At 47.6% G+C, this 15,128-nt stretch overlaps 1 protein-coding gene and 1 non-coding gene across 2 annotated transcripts in view; one reads left to right on the top strand and one right to left on the bottom strand.

The window, feature by feature from the left end:
• Positions 1-15,128, top strand: part of ATXN7L1 (ataxin 7 like 1) — a 241,103-nt gene that overhangs the window by 9,747 nt on the left and 216,228 nt on the right. The window lies entirely within an intron of this gene.
• TRNAG-UCC (transfer RNA glycine (anticodon UCC)) lies at positions 9,310-9,382 on the bottom strand. Its single transcript has one exon. It is a non-coding gene; the product is annotated as a tRNA-Gly (tRNA).

Raw genomic sequence — 15,128 nt, forward strand, 5'->3', positions numbered from 1 at the left:
TTGAGACAGAGAGTAGAATGGGGGTTGCCAGGGACTGAGGGAGGGGGGAAGTGGAGAATTTGTGTTTAATGGGTACAGAGTTGCAGCTGGGAAAGATGAAAAAGTTCTGGAGATGGATGGCGGTGACAGTGAACTGAACATGTAAAAATGGCGAAAATGGTAAATTTTCATGTTATGTCTATTTTATCACAAAAGTGCATTGGCATTGCAGGCTTAGAAGCTTCATGGAGCATTATTTAAATCTGGACTCAGCCACTTAGTAGCTGTGTAATAGGATAACTTTTCTGAGCCTCAATTTCCTCATTTTCAGAATAAGAATAATAGCAGCTCTCAGGGTTGATGTGAAAACACATGAGATACTATGTGGCATACAGTAGGTACTCAATAATGTAAGCTTCTCTTATGGTGACTGTCACTTTTACCAGGAACTTGGGTCCTCTTCCTTGCCTTAGCCGAGCTGCCACTTCCAGGGGACAGACGGCATCCTTACTGCTCCAGGAGTGTGCCTTGACTCACTAGACATCTTTGGTCAATATTTTGTCCCTCATGCTTTAAGGATGCCAGGAATAAAAACAAGAAGAGTTGGACCCATGTCCCTGTGCTGTGAGTTTTGAAGGGCAAGTCAGTTTCAGTTTTCCAAAGTGTGGTCATTTGGGGGACCCTGTGTTGAAATCACCTAGGTACTTAGCATCCCAGGCTGCAGTGACACTGAATCTGAAGCACTCAGAGTGGAACACAAGAATGTGCATTTTAACACGCTCCCTAGGTGGCTCTGATGTTTACTGAACTTTGGTTACAGGAAGTGGCTCTCGACCCTGCCCACCTTGGGAATCCTTTGTGAAGCTCTTTAAAGGCGGAGGCACCAGGACCACTCCCAGACACTTGGATTCCATAGGTCCAGTTTAAGGGCTTCCGGGGAGCTGCTTATATGTTTTTTAAAATTTCTTCTTCTTATTATTATTATGTGTTTTTAAAAATAACAATCGTAGCTGCCATTTACTGGGCATTGAGTAGGTGCCAGACATAGAGCTAAATGTGCATTTTTCTCATTTAACCCTCATGACACTCTCTAAGGCAATTCCTGTATCAACCTCATTTTAGAGATTAGGAAACTGAAGCTCAGCGAGGTTAAGTGGTTTACCCAAGGTGATAAAGCAGGGAAGAAGAGCTGGGATTTGAACCCAGAGGCAGGCTGATTCCAGAGGCAGTACTCTTAAGCACTGTGTCATAATGTTGCCCTAGGAGCAGGGCTAGGACTAAAGGGAGGCCGGCGGGGCCCCCAGAACACACGTTTAAAGATGCACACACAGGCTCCTGCAAATGCAGAGCGAGGGCCTCCTTAAGTGCTGCACTCGAGCACCTCACTCACCTCACTCACCTCACCCTAGTACCAGCCCTGCCTCAAAGAGCATGTTCTTTAAGCAAAATGGTTATAGTTTTCTTCCCCCTCATGTGTGTAAGCCTGTGGCCTGCTGATGGGGCCCCAGGTCTCCCCATCAGTGAAATGCTTTCTCATCCCAAGGCCCCAGCTCTGGGGCCTCTGTGGTCAGAGCCCTGGCCTCAGGGAAATCTCAGGAGCTGACTTAAACTGTTCCTTTTTGGGAGAAGGTGTTAGCAGAGATGGTTGCCAAGCAACTCCAGGGGCATCTATCTACAGTGATGATTTCTCTTTTTTTTCCCCCTTTTGAACATCTTCTAGGCCGCTTTTTAGTTTCCCTCTTGGCAGTGGGATTGTTAGTGATTTCATGAAGGGTGTGCTCCTTTGGATGCTGGAACGGAGATTCCTTTTCAATACCCTCCAGTTAGAGGTGACCTATTGATGGGCAATGCGCCTGCTAAGTGGGTGTGAAAGACCTTTGACTTCTTCAGCCACAGAGATACCCTAGTTGTGACTGGCTCTGAGGGGCAGTGACAAAGAAGAGTCTGTGACTGGACTGGCTGAGAGAGGCACAGAATGCATCTCCCACATGAGGATAGGGCGACGTGGTGATGTTCAGGTCCGTGACTCTGGATTTCACCTACTCCCCATTGACTAGGGTACTTAGCATTTTGTACGTGGGGACCTGGCTGGTCCTCAAGGAACTGGATGAAGATCTCTCTCTCTCTCTCTCTCTCTCTCTCTCTCTCTCTGTCTCAGTGGTTTTAGAGACCAGGGGATCCCTCGACATGTGTTTCCTCTTCAGCACTGTCCCTCCTACGCAGTTCCCTCATCAGCGTGGGGTTTCAGGTGACCTTTGATGGGCCCTAGTCCCTTGGTCTGCCGGCCGGTGTTTTGATCCTCCTGAAGAGGCCCAGAGCTCGTGGGCTGGAACACCTTTCCCATGTGATGGAATCTGCCGCAGACTGTCAGGAAGAAAGGGGAACACTGGGAAAGTGAGACCGGTCACGTTTGGGTGAGGCTGGCTCCATTCGGCCCACCCACCAATGACAGCCCCGTGACCCTCGTCCCCAGACTCCAGGCTTCTGTTCCTTGGCACTACACCCTTGACCTTGACCATTGTGTCCTTCCTCACCGTCTTTTGCAGAAGCAGGGCAAATGGACTCAAATGAGTCCTGTCACTTTCAGAGGCTCAGACCAAACACGTAATGGCAGAAGACCTTTGAAAAGAGAGATGGCTCTGTTTTGTGCAAACCCAATATAGAATAATCCAGCCTTGGACCGATTAGGGGGCTGTTTGCTTTCCAAACGAAATTATTGGGGATTTCATTAGATAGTAGACTGCCCTTGAGCTTTTTGAACACCTTATTTTCTTTTCCAAAGATTTGGTGATGCCCACTTTTTAATTAATTTATTTATTTTTGCTGTGCTGGGTCTTCGTTTCTGTGCGAGGGCTTTCTCTAGTTGTGGCGAGCGGGGGCCACTCTTCATCGCGGTGCGTGGGCCTCTCACTATTGCGGCCTGTCCCGTTGCGGAGCACAGGCTCCAGACGCGCAGGCTCAATAGTTGTGGCGAGCGGGCCCAGTTGCTCCGCGGCATGTGGGATCTTCCCGGACCAGGGCTCAAACCCGTGTTCCCTGCATTAGCAGGCAGATTCTCAACCACTGCGCCACCAGGGAAGCCTGGTGATGCCCACTTTTAGGCCTCTCCTGCCAACCCCTCCCAGCTCCCCCCTTCCCTCCAGGGTTTGCTCTGTGGCAACCCGCCCTTCTCCTTGCTCACGCCTCTGGCATACTGCATTGGAAAGCCCCTCACAGGCATCCTTACTGCACCCCCAGTACCCCCCAGACCCAGTGCAAGTGCAGAGCCTTCTTTGTATCTTCCCTTAGCCAGTAGCTCTAGAAAGACCCTCCCTCCCTCCCTCCTCCCCTCCCCGCTCCGCGTAAGAGCAGTCCCCTGCCTCTCTCCCATCCCTCCTGGCCCTGAGCCCCCATCCCAGGCTAGCCCGCCTCATAGCCAACCTAGGTTTTTATAATAGCTGCTTAATTGGCCTCCCTGTCTCCGTCTTCCCAGAATACCAATTCAAAATTAATCTCCCGAAAAGTCACATTTTATCAGGTTGTTCCTGGAATGAAAACCCATCATCACTTCCCCATTGACCACAGTTAACGCAGTGTTCCAGGTCCCCTGTGCCTCAGTCCCTTCAAATCCTGACAGGCGGTTTGCCCCTTACGAGCCCTGTGCCCGTCTTTGGTTTTTGCCTTCCTCTCGTTCTGCGGGGCCGAAGCCCCAAACACTCTGCGGGAGCTTCCCCAGCTTCTCAGGCTGCGCAGCCCGTACCTCGACCCCGTGCTGCTGGCCGTACCCATCATGCACTTTGGCCCCTACATCGTACACTTCCTGGCCATTCCATTGCTCACCTGATGTATTATTTTCACAACTGCATTATAATCTTGTGGATTTGGGGGGAAGGGAGGAGGGACCACATCATCCCTTTTTCTTTCCTGAGTTATTTTCAACTAATAAGAGTGTTACAATTCAGCTAGACATCCAGTTTGGTTTTCAGGTACGTGTCTTGTGAGACCTGTATTTTTATTTCTTTTTTTTTCTTTTTAATGTGGTAAAATACAAATAACATAAAATTTACCGTCTTAACCCTATTTAAGGCTACAGTTCAGGAGTGTTAAGTACTTTCACATTGTCGTGCGACTAATCTCCAGAACTCTTTTCATCTCGTAAAACTGAAACTCTGTATCCTCTAAACAACTGTACATTTATATTTTCGTTTTTAAAAGCAGTCTGGAGATGACCTGTGAGTTTCTTTGATTTAGCACCTGATTTTTTGAAGTTGTTGAGATTCTAAGAACTGGCAGGCCTCCTGAAGCTTCTGTTCAGGTGACTATTTGGAGCCACAATGCAAAAAGGCCCAGTTCAGCGTAGCGTGTTGCAGCCCCAGGATCCTCCGTGAGTTCCTACATCAGTGGTGAAAATGCAGTGCAAAAGCACTGTAGTTTGGGCCCAGCGTCACAGACACCTTTGAGCAGCCTGAAGGTTCTCGGTTCGGATTTGCTGATAAACCCAGCCCCCTGCAGCCTTGTTTCTTTTTTGCCCCACCATCTTAATGTTAAAATTAAAAATTTTCCCATGTATCAAAAAAGTTGAAATAATAGTACCACGGTCATTCATATATGCACCCCTTAGAGTTAAAAATCAGTTCACATTTTATCTGATTTCTTATAAAGATATATATTTCTGTATCCTTTGAAGATCAGTTGTAGACATCATGCCACTTCACCTCTAAATATTTATCATTTTGACACATCTTGATTGTGTAACCTTGAGCTACTCACTTAAGTTCTCAGAGCCTCACCTTATATAAGTATGTATGTGTGCTTTTGCTGAACCATTTGGAAGTAAGTCAGAGACAGCATGACACTTCACCTCTAAATACTTCAGCATGCATCTCCTAAAAATAAAAGCATTCTCCAACATAATCATAATACCAGTATCACACTTAGAAAACTAGTGGTAATCCCCGAATAGCATCTACTATTCGGTTTGGATTCAAATTTCCCCCATTGTCTGTCCCCGCCCCCTTCAAAAAGTTTATAGCTGCTTTTTCCCGTAGATGTTTTTTAAATATGTATCCAGGATCCCATCAAGTTTCATGCATTACATTTGGTTTTTATGTCTGTTTAGTCACTTTAAATCTAGAAGAGTGCCCCCATGGATGTGTGCACATATATGCATAGATATATACAATATATGCATATGTATATATTTCTGTATATACATGTATAAAACATTGCTGTTTAAATTGCTTCCCATTCTGATCTGTCTGATCACTTCCTCGTGGTGTCATTTACCTTCTTTCTCTATGCCCTGTTTTCCCTCCATACTGGAAGTTAAGAGCTGAAGTCTCAGATTCAGGCTCGACATTTTGGAAAGAATACGTCCAGGTGATTCTGAGGGCTTCGTTAAACATCTCATCAGGGGCACATGATGTCAGGGGTCCCATTATTAGGTATTGATCACTTGGAAAGGTGGTGACCACCTCTCCACTGCAAAGAGATGCTTTCCTTCTGCAATTAGCATGCCATTTTGTGGGTTATGCTCTGGAACCGAGTGAGAACCCTATTCCCCAAAAAGAAATTTCTTGGAATCATCTTAGCCTCCATTGATGATCCTTGCTGGATCAGTTATTTCTTTGGGGGTCGTGGAATGGTCATTTTCAAATTCTGTCATTCTGGGAATTTCCTGGCAGTCCAACAGTTAGGACTCCTTGCTTTCACTGCCGAGGGCGCAGGTTCAATCCCTGGTCAGGGAACTAAGACCCCGCAAGCCACGTGGTGCAGCCAAAAAAAAAAAAAAAGTTCTGTCATTCTGATCTACATTTACTGGCTGGCATTCATCTGCAAAGACCTCTTTCTCATCAACAGGGATGGATGAACTGTTAAGTTCCTCCTAAAAAGGTAGAGTTACAGTTCCCCCTCTAATTACCAATTTTCAGAGTAAAGAGTTGAACACCTGTGGTTTGAGCTAGGGAGGGCGAGGGCAAGGACTGGGCATATTTCAATAAGATGCATGAATAGTGTGAAAACCCATAATCAATGGGAAATTCTAGATAGCTAGAGTGAGCTTTGTATGCAGAGCTCAGAAGTAAAGTATGACCATATCTTGGTTGGTAGAGTATGAGTTTAAAAACATTGAGAAACGTTTTCCCACAGGCTCAAGTGACCCTCTTCTTTAATTTGGGGAAGGAAGAAGATAATTATACTTAAAATAACCGCTCTCCCATCTTCCAGCAGGAGCCCAGCATTTAGCCTGGGTCCGGTGAACTGCTGAAGTTAATGGCAAACCAGGATGAGTGGTGCTCCTTAGGTTCTGAAGCTAGAGCAGTGCTCCCTGCATCACCCATTCACTAGAAAGTGACCAACGGCCCGGGCACTGGGTGGGGCAGTGTGCAGGATGCACAGGTGCCATAGCCCCGGCCCTGCCTTCCAGGAACTCGGGACTGAAATGTGAAATTCATTCACGTTGTGAATGTGGCTTGCATGAGTGGGGCCCAGGGAAGGAAGAGATTTCAGTCTGCTGCCTGCATGACCTTTGACCTGGGGGAAGGGGCTCTTTGCTTTGTGGGTCTATTTGGAACACAGGGAAGGGTGTATAATTGGAGCCAAGTTATTGTTTGCGGAATGAGTGAATGAATGAATGAATGCTTCATCATGGATGGCTAGGACTTGAACTAGGCCTAATGAGGGCTGTGAGTTCCCCCAGACAGTCGCTTTTGGAAAAAGGAGTTAGGGTGAGTCCTGGATGTGCCATGAGTACTGAAGAGAAACAGTTTGTAATATATTCCAGTGGCACACCCACTCAATACCCACAACACAATTTAGTTTTTTATGGTATTTTGAGGAAACAGGCGCCTTTTTTGTCTGGTAATGTTTGTTGCTGTCTCTGTTCATTGTACTGGGAGGAGGGTCAGTGTCTCTCTGTCTTTCACACACACACACATTTTTAGGTCTTAATGCTCTGGAAGTTAATCTGGAAGTTCTTTTCTATCAGAACCAATGTTGTGCTAGTAAATGCTTAACAACCCACTCTCTAAACAAACTTGCACATGTACATGTGTAGGTTTATTATACATTTTACTGATAAAAGGCTGTTTAGCATACAATTTATAAATCATTCAATATTTAATACTCTTTATGGTAAATTTCATATCATCAGTTGATTCTTGCAGAAATCTTTTGTTGATTTTTGCCAAATTCTTATGCCCCCGGCTGAGCTAAGGTCGAAATTGACAAACAAGTGTCCATCTGACATAAGTGCTGGTTGATATTTTCATTTAAGTCCGTGGGGAAGATGAAAGTGAAAGAACAAAGATGTATGTGGGAACTTTGCTTGATTGTTGGTGACAAGAGTGACTTCCTTGCTGAATTGGATAATAGTTCTCAAGTGCTACCAAGAGAATATGGCCTCACTTCTGTGTTTCTTCAAATACAGCTATCAACATGATATGCTCTTTTTCTTTTTTTTTAAATTGGAGTATAGTTGATTTACAATGTTGTGTTAATTACTGCTGTACAGCAAAGTGATTCAGTTATACATATATATGCATTTGTTTTCATATTGTTTTTCATTATGGTTTATCACAGGATAGTGACTATAGTTCCCTGTGCCATGCAGTAGGACCTTGTTGTTTACCCGTTCTATATACACCAGTTTGCATCTGCTAATCCCAAACTCCCAGTCCATCCCTCTCCCACCCCCCTCCCCCATGGCAACCACCAGTGTATTCTCTATCGACATGATATACATTTAAATTTGCATTACTAACGTTTTCTCCGTCACCTTCTTAAAACTAGGTAATCGAATAATAAATCAAGCCCTGATTTGTAGCATTTGATGATTTCTGTGGTGTAAGCTCTCCTGTCACCACATTTCAAGCCATCAGTATGCTATCACTGAACTCAGAGTTGGGAAGAGATGTGCATTAGAACACTTAACATAGGATTTCCTCCTCGGTGCAGATAGAGCAGATGTAAAGAACTTCAAGAGCAGCAGTTGGCAGACTATGGCCCATCAGTGAAATCCTTGTCACCTGGCTTTGAAAATAACGTTTTATTGGAACACAGCCATGTTGAGTAATGTATGTATTGTCTCTGGTTACTTTTGCACTCACCACCATGGTAGAGTGGAATGGCTGAGCAGAGACCCTCAGAACCTAAAATATTTACTACCTGGCCCTTTCTAGAAAAAGTTCTCAACCCCTGCTCAAAGCATAGATAATAGTAAAATGTAGCAAGGTGAATAGAAGTGGTAACTTTTGAGTATTTATTCTATTTTTTAAATATAATACATTTAATTTGAGCTTATATAATTTTTAATCATTTCTTAATTGGCTCACCAGATTCCTGAAAATTTAATAATCTGCTCTTGTGAGCCTGTACAGGCCAGTCCCAGTTCACCATTGAAATGCTTTGAGGGGTTCAGCTTGTAGTGCCAAAAAATGAAGCTCTCACTATTAGGAAGAAGCAGCTGACAACACCAGATTGGAGGGGGAGCCACAATGAGAGGGACTGGAGCTGCTTGAAATTGTGGTCTAATTGTCCGCAGAAATCAGAAGAAAGCATTTTTGAGGTTAGTTTTCATATTTTTTTTCCCCCTTCTTAGGGTCTGGGGTTTGTTTTGGTTTTTCAAATGAGTTTTCTTCAGAGCTAATTTAAAAACTCAATACAGCCTGCGTTTCTGACCAAATTTTGCATGCATCTGTCTCGAGCCCATTTAGGCCCTGACAGACGCCCGGCAGCTTTCTGAGCTCCCACAGATGTTCTGTGTCCCGAGAAAGGAGGACTTCCTGTTGCTGGCCGAGAGTGAGAGGCGAGGTGGTCCCAGCCGTTGCCTTGTGCAGGGGTTTTCCTTGCTACCACTTCCTGCCGGGTGCCTTTGAATGGATTACAGATGGTTAGAAAAGACTTCTTGGCACAGCAAGAGGACCAGTCTCCAGTGCTTTGTGGGGAAGGATTTATAACAGGATGGTAGTTGATGCTGACCCAGAACGGGCCTGGCTGCTCAGCCTTCCTGGGGAAACCAGCTGCCTGTGGGTGGAGGGGAGGGCAGGGAGAAGGGGATGTTTACATTCATGTGGCACCTTTCATCCAGGGGGGGCTCTCAGATGGCCGCGTGTCCAAAGGTGTTAGACCCCTGTGGAGGTGTGGTGCCCGGGGATTATGTACTGGGGTCATGTTCTTGGTGTGTCAGGCTCTTATGGGAAGTATAATAAATCCTCATATCTTTTCAAAGTGAGGTAAGGGCAGGTGCAGCTGTTGCCTTTTTTTTTTTAAGTCACAGTATAGAGCACATTTAATTTTTACATGCTTTTTTTTTTTTTTTTTCCCGGTCACGCAGCACGGCATGCATGATCTTAATTCCCAGACCAGGGATTGAACCCGGGCCCCCTGCAGTGGAAGTGCAGAGTCCTAACCACTGGACCACCAGGGAATTCACATTTAATTTTTAAACTTTTAAAAATATACCTAACATAAAATTTACTATTTTAGCCATTTTAAAGTGTTCAATTCTGTGGCACGAAGTACGTACACAGTGTTGTGCAACTATCACCGCTATCTGTTTCCAGAAGTTCTTCAGCATCCCAAACAGAAACTCTGTATCCATTAAATCAGTGGTCCCCAACCTTTCTGGCACCAGGGACTGGTTTTGTGGAGACACGGTTGGGGGTTGGGGAGGTGGTCCAGGCGGTATGCAAGCCGTGGGGAGCGATGGGCAGCGGCAGGTGAAGCTCTGCTCGCTGGCCCACCGCTCACCTCCTGCTGTGCAGCCCTGTTCCTAACAGGCCTCGGACCAGTAGCAGTCTGTGGCCTGGGGGCTGGGGACCCCCGCATTAAACGATAACTCCCCATTCCTCCCTCTCCTCAGCCCTGTCAACCTCTCCCCTACCTTCTGTTTCTAAGAATTTGCCTGTTGTAGGTACTGCAGAGAAGCGGAATCATATGGTATTTGTGTTTTGTGACTGGCATACTTCACATAGCATCATGTCCCCAAGGTTCGTCCGTGTTGTAGCATGTGTCAGAATTTCCTTCTTTTTATGGCTGAATAATATTTCATTGCATATGTGTAGCACGATTTGTTTGTCCATTTTTCCATTGATGGACACTGGGCTGTTGGCCCCTTTGGGCCACTGTGACTGCTGCTTCTCTGGACGTGGGTGTCAGATGGAGTCAGACGGAGGCCTGGAGAGAATCGGTTTGTCTGAGATGATTCCTCAGCCCTTCCGAGGTAACTCAGCTCAGGTGCGTCTTTCCGTCAGAGCTGCCAGGAATACGTGTGCAGGAGGCCCCGTGTAGGCGTGCCAGCCGAGGGGTCGGAGGAGCTGTGACACCCTATCAGCTGCATCTGCCCAAGGCTGTTTTACTCTGCAGCGGAGTCCTGCCAGGGCGGAAAATCTGAGAGGCCAGATTGCACGTGGCCACCGCTGCTTTTGCTTCCTGGGCAAGAGGAGGCACTTTGCTGGGCAGAGGCTCGTGCAGAGGATTCCTGGGGTTGGGTCTCCCTCTGCCCGAAATCAGGACAACCTTGGGCAGTTGCAGGGGCAGGGCCTGGCGAGCTTCATGTGTGAGAGGGGGTAGGATGGTAACGTCCCTGGGGCACAGAGCCAGCAAAGTGCGGTGGGAGAGGCGGGGAGAGGCTTGGGGTGGTGTCTGAGTCCATCCTGGCCGATAGAACAAAATACCAGACTGGGTGGATTATAAACAGCAGGCATTCATTTCTCACAGCTCTGGAGGCCAGAGGTCCGAGATCAGGGTGCCAGCATGGGTCAGGGTCTGGTGAGGGCCATCTTCCCGTTTGCAGGCTTCCCACTGTGTCCTCACCTGGAGGAAGGGCTGGGGAGCTCTGTGGGGTCTCTTAGAAGAGCCCTAATCTCATTCATGTGGGCTCCGCCCTCCTGCGCCAATCACCTCCCAGAGGCCCCACTGGGTGTTAGGATTCCAATATGTGAACCCGAGGGGTCACAAACATTCAGACCGTAGGCAGTCGGCCTCTGGGGGTGTGGTGTGGAGGGCATGGGGGCCGGAGAGCAGGCTTGATGGCTCAGAGCCTAGAGCAAGACCACGGTGGAACTTCAGAGAACAAGGGAGGCTAGTCCAGAGACCTCGGGAGGGAGAAACAGGGCAAGTGCCTCGAGCAAAGTGGCCTAAAGCGAACGGCTGCCTTCTTTCAGATCAAAGCTGGTGGTGGAGTTTTATTAATTTCCTTAATAAAATTCTTCAGCACTGTTGCAGAGCCTCTGCTAAGGGTGTAGGACGGATACAGAACAGGGATTCTTACGTGTCATGTGTGAAGCCCTCCCATGGCCTGAAGCGTTGCAGAGGATGAGGGTGTATTTTGTTTGTGCCCTCTTTTCCTCAGGAGGGGTTCTGGGGCTTTCCTGAGAACCCCCTCAAAGATATGGCACTCCCTCCGCCTTTCAAAGAAAAAGGTATTGATAGAAATTTACAGCTCTTGGGGGGAGACACGCACATGCCCAGATATAACCGTGGAGCGAGCTACATGGGACGGGGATCCAGGTAAGCAAGTGATGTGTGTGCTGCTTTAAGAGTTGAATTGTGGTCTTAGGGTTTGTGACCCTTTTAAATCTTCTTTGAGGAAGAGTCCTCCCTGGGATGGGGCGGAAGCCTGGGGAGACGCCTCCGTAGCGGAACCACTTTAAAATCTAGCCCTACTGACATGATTTGTATGCAGGCTTTTTACCTGGAGACAGACAGAGATACAGAGGGAGACAGATAACGTGGTGTGCTGGATGAAGAAGCCACCTTTGAAACTCATGCCTGCGTTTAGTTGATACTGGTGGTTGGTGGAGAAGGAAAAACAGACTTTGCAGGCAGATCTTAGATTACATCTTGGCCTCACCACCTGCTTGCTGTGTGACTTTGGGCAAGTTAACCTCACCTCTCTGTGCCTCAGCTTGCTCATTTAAGGCTATCGTCTTGGTCCTAGGGAGGGTTAGGGATAACTCAAGAGCTGGCACACGGTTGACAGTCAGGAAATGGCAGCTGTCACTGCTGCCTGGAAGAGGGGGCGGGTCTAAGAAGGCCGGCAGTTTCCACAGTTAACTGCTGGGTTGTGCGGGAATTGTAGTGGGAGCAAAAATGGGCCAGAATTTGAGAGCGCAGGGAGGGAGGTATTGTGGGAAGGTAAGCTTGGAAGCTTCTAAGTGGAGAGATGGGTTAGGAGGAAGGCGACAACAGGAAGGAGGAAGAACTGAAGTGTTTAGGGGCCAAAGACCCACTTTCTGCCTCTTTTGATAGCGACTTTCCTTCTCTCTGGGCGCCGACTTTATCTGGTCCCCCAGCTCACCCTGCCCACCAGGGCTCCTGGGGAGGGCGTGTACAGAGACTGGCGAGCCAGGAGGGGAAGCCCTGAGAGGGGCTCTTCTGCAGGCCGATGAGGGCAGGCCGCGTGGGTCCCGAGTGGTTCTGGAATGTTTGACAGCAGAAGTCCCATGTTTGTTCTGTGACTGCATATCCGGAAGCTTAGGGGTCAGTGCTAGGCCTCTGGAGTGAGACCTGGGTTCGGTGCAGTCCTGGGAAGTCACATCACCCCTCAGAGCCTCATTTTCCCATCTGTAAAATGGGATACTTACAGGAACCTCATAGGGTTGTTGGGAAGATTGAATGAAGGGAACTTGCAGCACTTAGCTCAACTCACAGCCCGTCATAAATGCTCAGTAAACATCTCCCTGTGTTGCCACTGAGTATTTCCGAGAGTAGGGGCTGGGGGGCGTCGTTCAGAATGAGGCACATGCCTTGGCAGGGGGCTGTGTTCTGGATATGCTGGACTTCATAGCATAAGGAAACACCATCTAGAAATGGCCCTTGAACTGGGGCCCTAAGCAAGGAGCCGGCAGTGTGCAAACCTGATACATCTTTCAGAACATCAGTTCTACTCCAAGATTGCTAGGGGAAAGTATTACTTTTTTATCATTATATTTCATAGGGAAAAAAAACCCCTGCCAATTAAACGGCAGCCACTATAGATTCTAAGAATCCACCCAAATTTTCAAGATGTTACAGTGTGTGGGGGGAAAGTACAGCTTAGGATTAATGAAATATAGTAGGGCAAACATAGAATATAAAGCAAAATTCCCATTAATTTTTGAGATAAAGCATGAAAGTTTACAAAACACTGAAAAAGCTCTTGGTGTAGCCCCAGCACGTGAAAGTATGTGTGAATTTGCCTTCTCAGTCAGGATGGCTCAGTTTAAAGGGTTGAGAGTAGCAGGGGCAGAGAGGAGGAAGGAGTGGCTAGGTTTGGTCTCCTTGCAAGTTTAGAAGGGAAGGTGTGAGGGGAAGTGACCCCAGACTCCAGAGCACTCATTGTCATCCTGGGACCTGAACATCCTCAGGGAACCAGTGTGTGTGTCAGCCTCACTTAGGGAGAAAATCTGCACACAGCACTTTCGGGAGGAGGGGACCGTGATGAGAGCAGGCAAACAACCGCACACCTCAGCAGGGCTGAGAACCGCAGAGCGCTCCCACCCAGTGGGAGAGGCTGCTTCCTGTGACCCACAGACCAGCGCCTCTCCCAGCGGGCTCCAGGCCCCAGGGCTTGGTGGAGATTCTGGGGGACAAGCAGCCTTGCCCTCTTGCCCTTAAAACTCGGTGGCATGTCTCAGGTGGGTCAGAAGGGGTCTGGTTCAGCTGCCTCCTTTCTGCAGGGCCCTCTGCTCCTACTTGCACATCACCAGGTGGAGACAGGCCTCTGGGCAGTGCTGGTGTGTCGGGGAGGCTCCTGCACCCTCTTTGGCAGGGAAGTGGGATCACACACCGCCAGGCCCTGTAGAGGCTAACAGTAGACTGGTAATAATGGTGCCACCAACCTCAGCAGAGCGTTTCTCTGTAGTGCTGGGCTCTGGGGGCTGGAGGGGAGGCAGGCCTGCAGGTGGGGGAATGGAGGTGCTGAGAGATCACGTGATTCTCTGAGCGGATGATTCGTGCAGGGGGAGGAGCCGCAGAGGAGCAGGAAGCAGCAAGCTGGCCCTGAGGCCGCCCTCTGGGCTGCAGGAGGAAGGGACCGGAAGGTGGCAGAGTGGATAGTCTGCCAGCTGAGGAGCTGAGTGCTCTAGGCTGGGCACACTGAATGGCCATTCTTGGAGGGTTTGGGGCCTTTATGAGTGCATTTATCAAAATAATTTTTTTTCTTGATGTAAAAGTGGTACAGGGGGCTTCCTTAGTGGCGCAGTGCTTGAGAGTCCGCCTGCCGATGCAGGGTACACGGGTTCGTGCCCTGGTCTGGGAAGATCCCACATGCCGCGGAGCGGCTAGGCCCGTGAGCCATGGCCACTGAGCCTGCGCGTCTGGAGCCTGTGCTCCGCAACGGGAGAGGCCACAACAGTGAGAGGCCCGCGTACCGCAAAACAAAACAAAACAAAACAAAACAAAAGTGGTACAGGATCATTGTGGAAAATATACACCAACAAAAAATTAAAGAAAAATTAGCCTATCATTATTAAAAATAATATTGCAGTCAATAAATGAATATCCTTGTAGCTAAATTTTTGCACACGCTCATGATTATTTCCATAGTATAAATGTTTGGAAGAGGAATGCTTATCCACTTGCATACTTGTATGATTTGTTTTTTCATAGTCTTTGCTTAGTTTTCTACTGGCCTCTTAATCATTTTCTTATTGATTTGTAAGACCTCTGTATATATATTAAAGCTAATTTACCATCTCTGTTATTTATATGTGAATCATATGATTTTTAGGAAATCTTATAGATCCAAAATTGTGTGACTCTCTGATCTAGCCTGGAGAACCAAATAGCTAGGAAAATAGAAATTCCCAGGTAATTCCCAAGCCACATGGTAGGTGTTTCTGAATGCTGGCAAGAGCCACCAGTGTTAATAATTATGCTGACAAGACAGAACTAAGAATAAGAGCTATCACTTACTGAACAACTATTATTTAACAGGTACTTTGCATGTATTAGCCTTTTAATCCCATCATCCTGCAGGGCTGAGCAAACTGGGGCAGAGAAGAATTAAGTACCTCACTTGAGCTTACACAGCTGAGTGGCAGTCAGGAGTTGAACCTGGATCTGCCCATCTCTGCTACCCAGGCTTTCTATTCTACCAAGCTAACTCTCATTCTCAGGGTAAACCGTACTTTTACGAGTCAGGACTTCCTCAGCTACTTCCACAAAGAGTAGCAAGTTGGAGAGTATGT

The sequence above is a fragment of the Delphinus delphis genome, chromosome 9 (genome assembly GCF_949987515.2).
Source record: "Delphinus delphis chromosome 9, mDelDel1.2, whole genome shotgun sequence".
Classification (NCBI taxonomy): domain Eukaryota; kingdom Metazoa; phylum Chordata; class Mammalia; order Artiodactyla; family Delphinidae; genus Delphinus; species Delphinus delphis.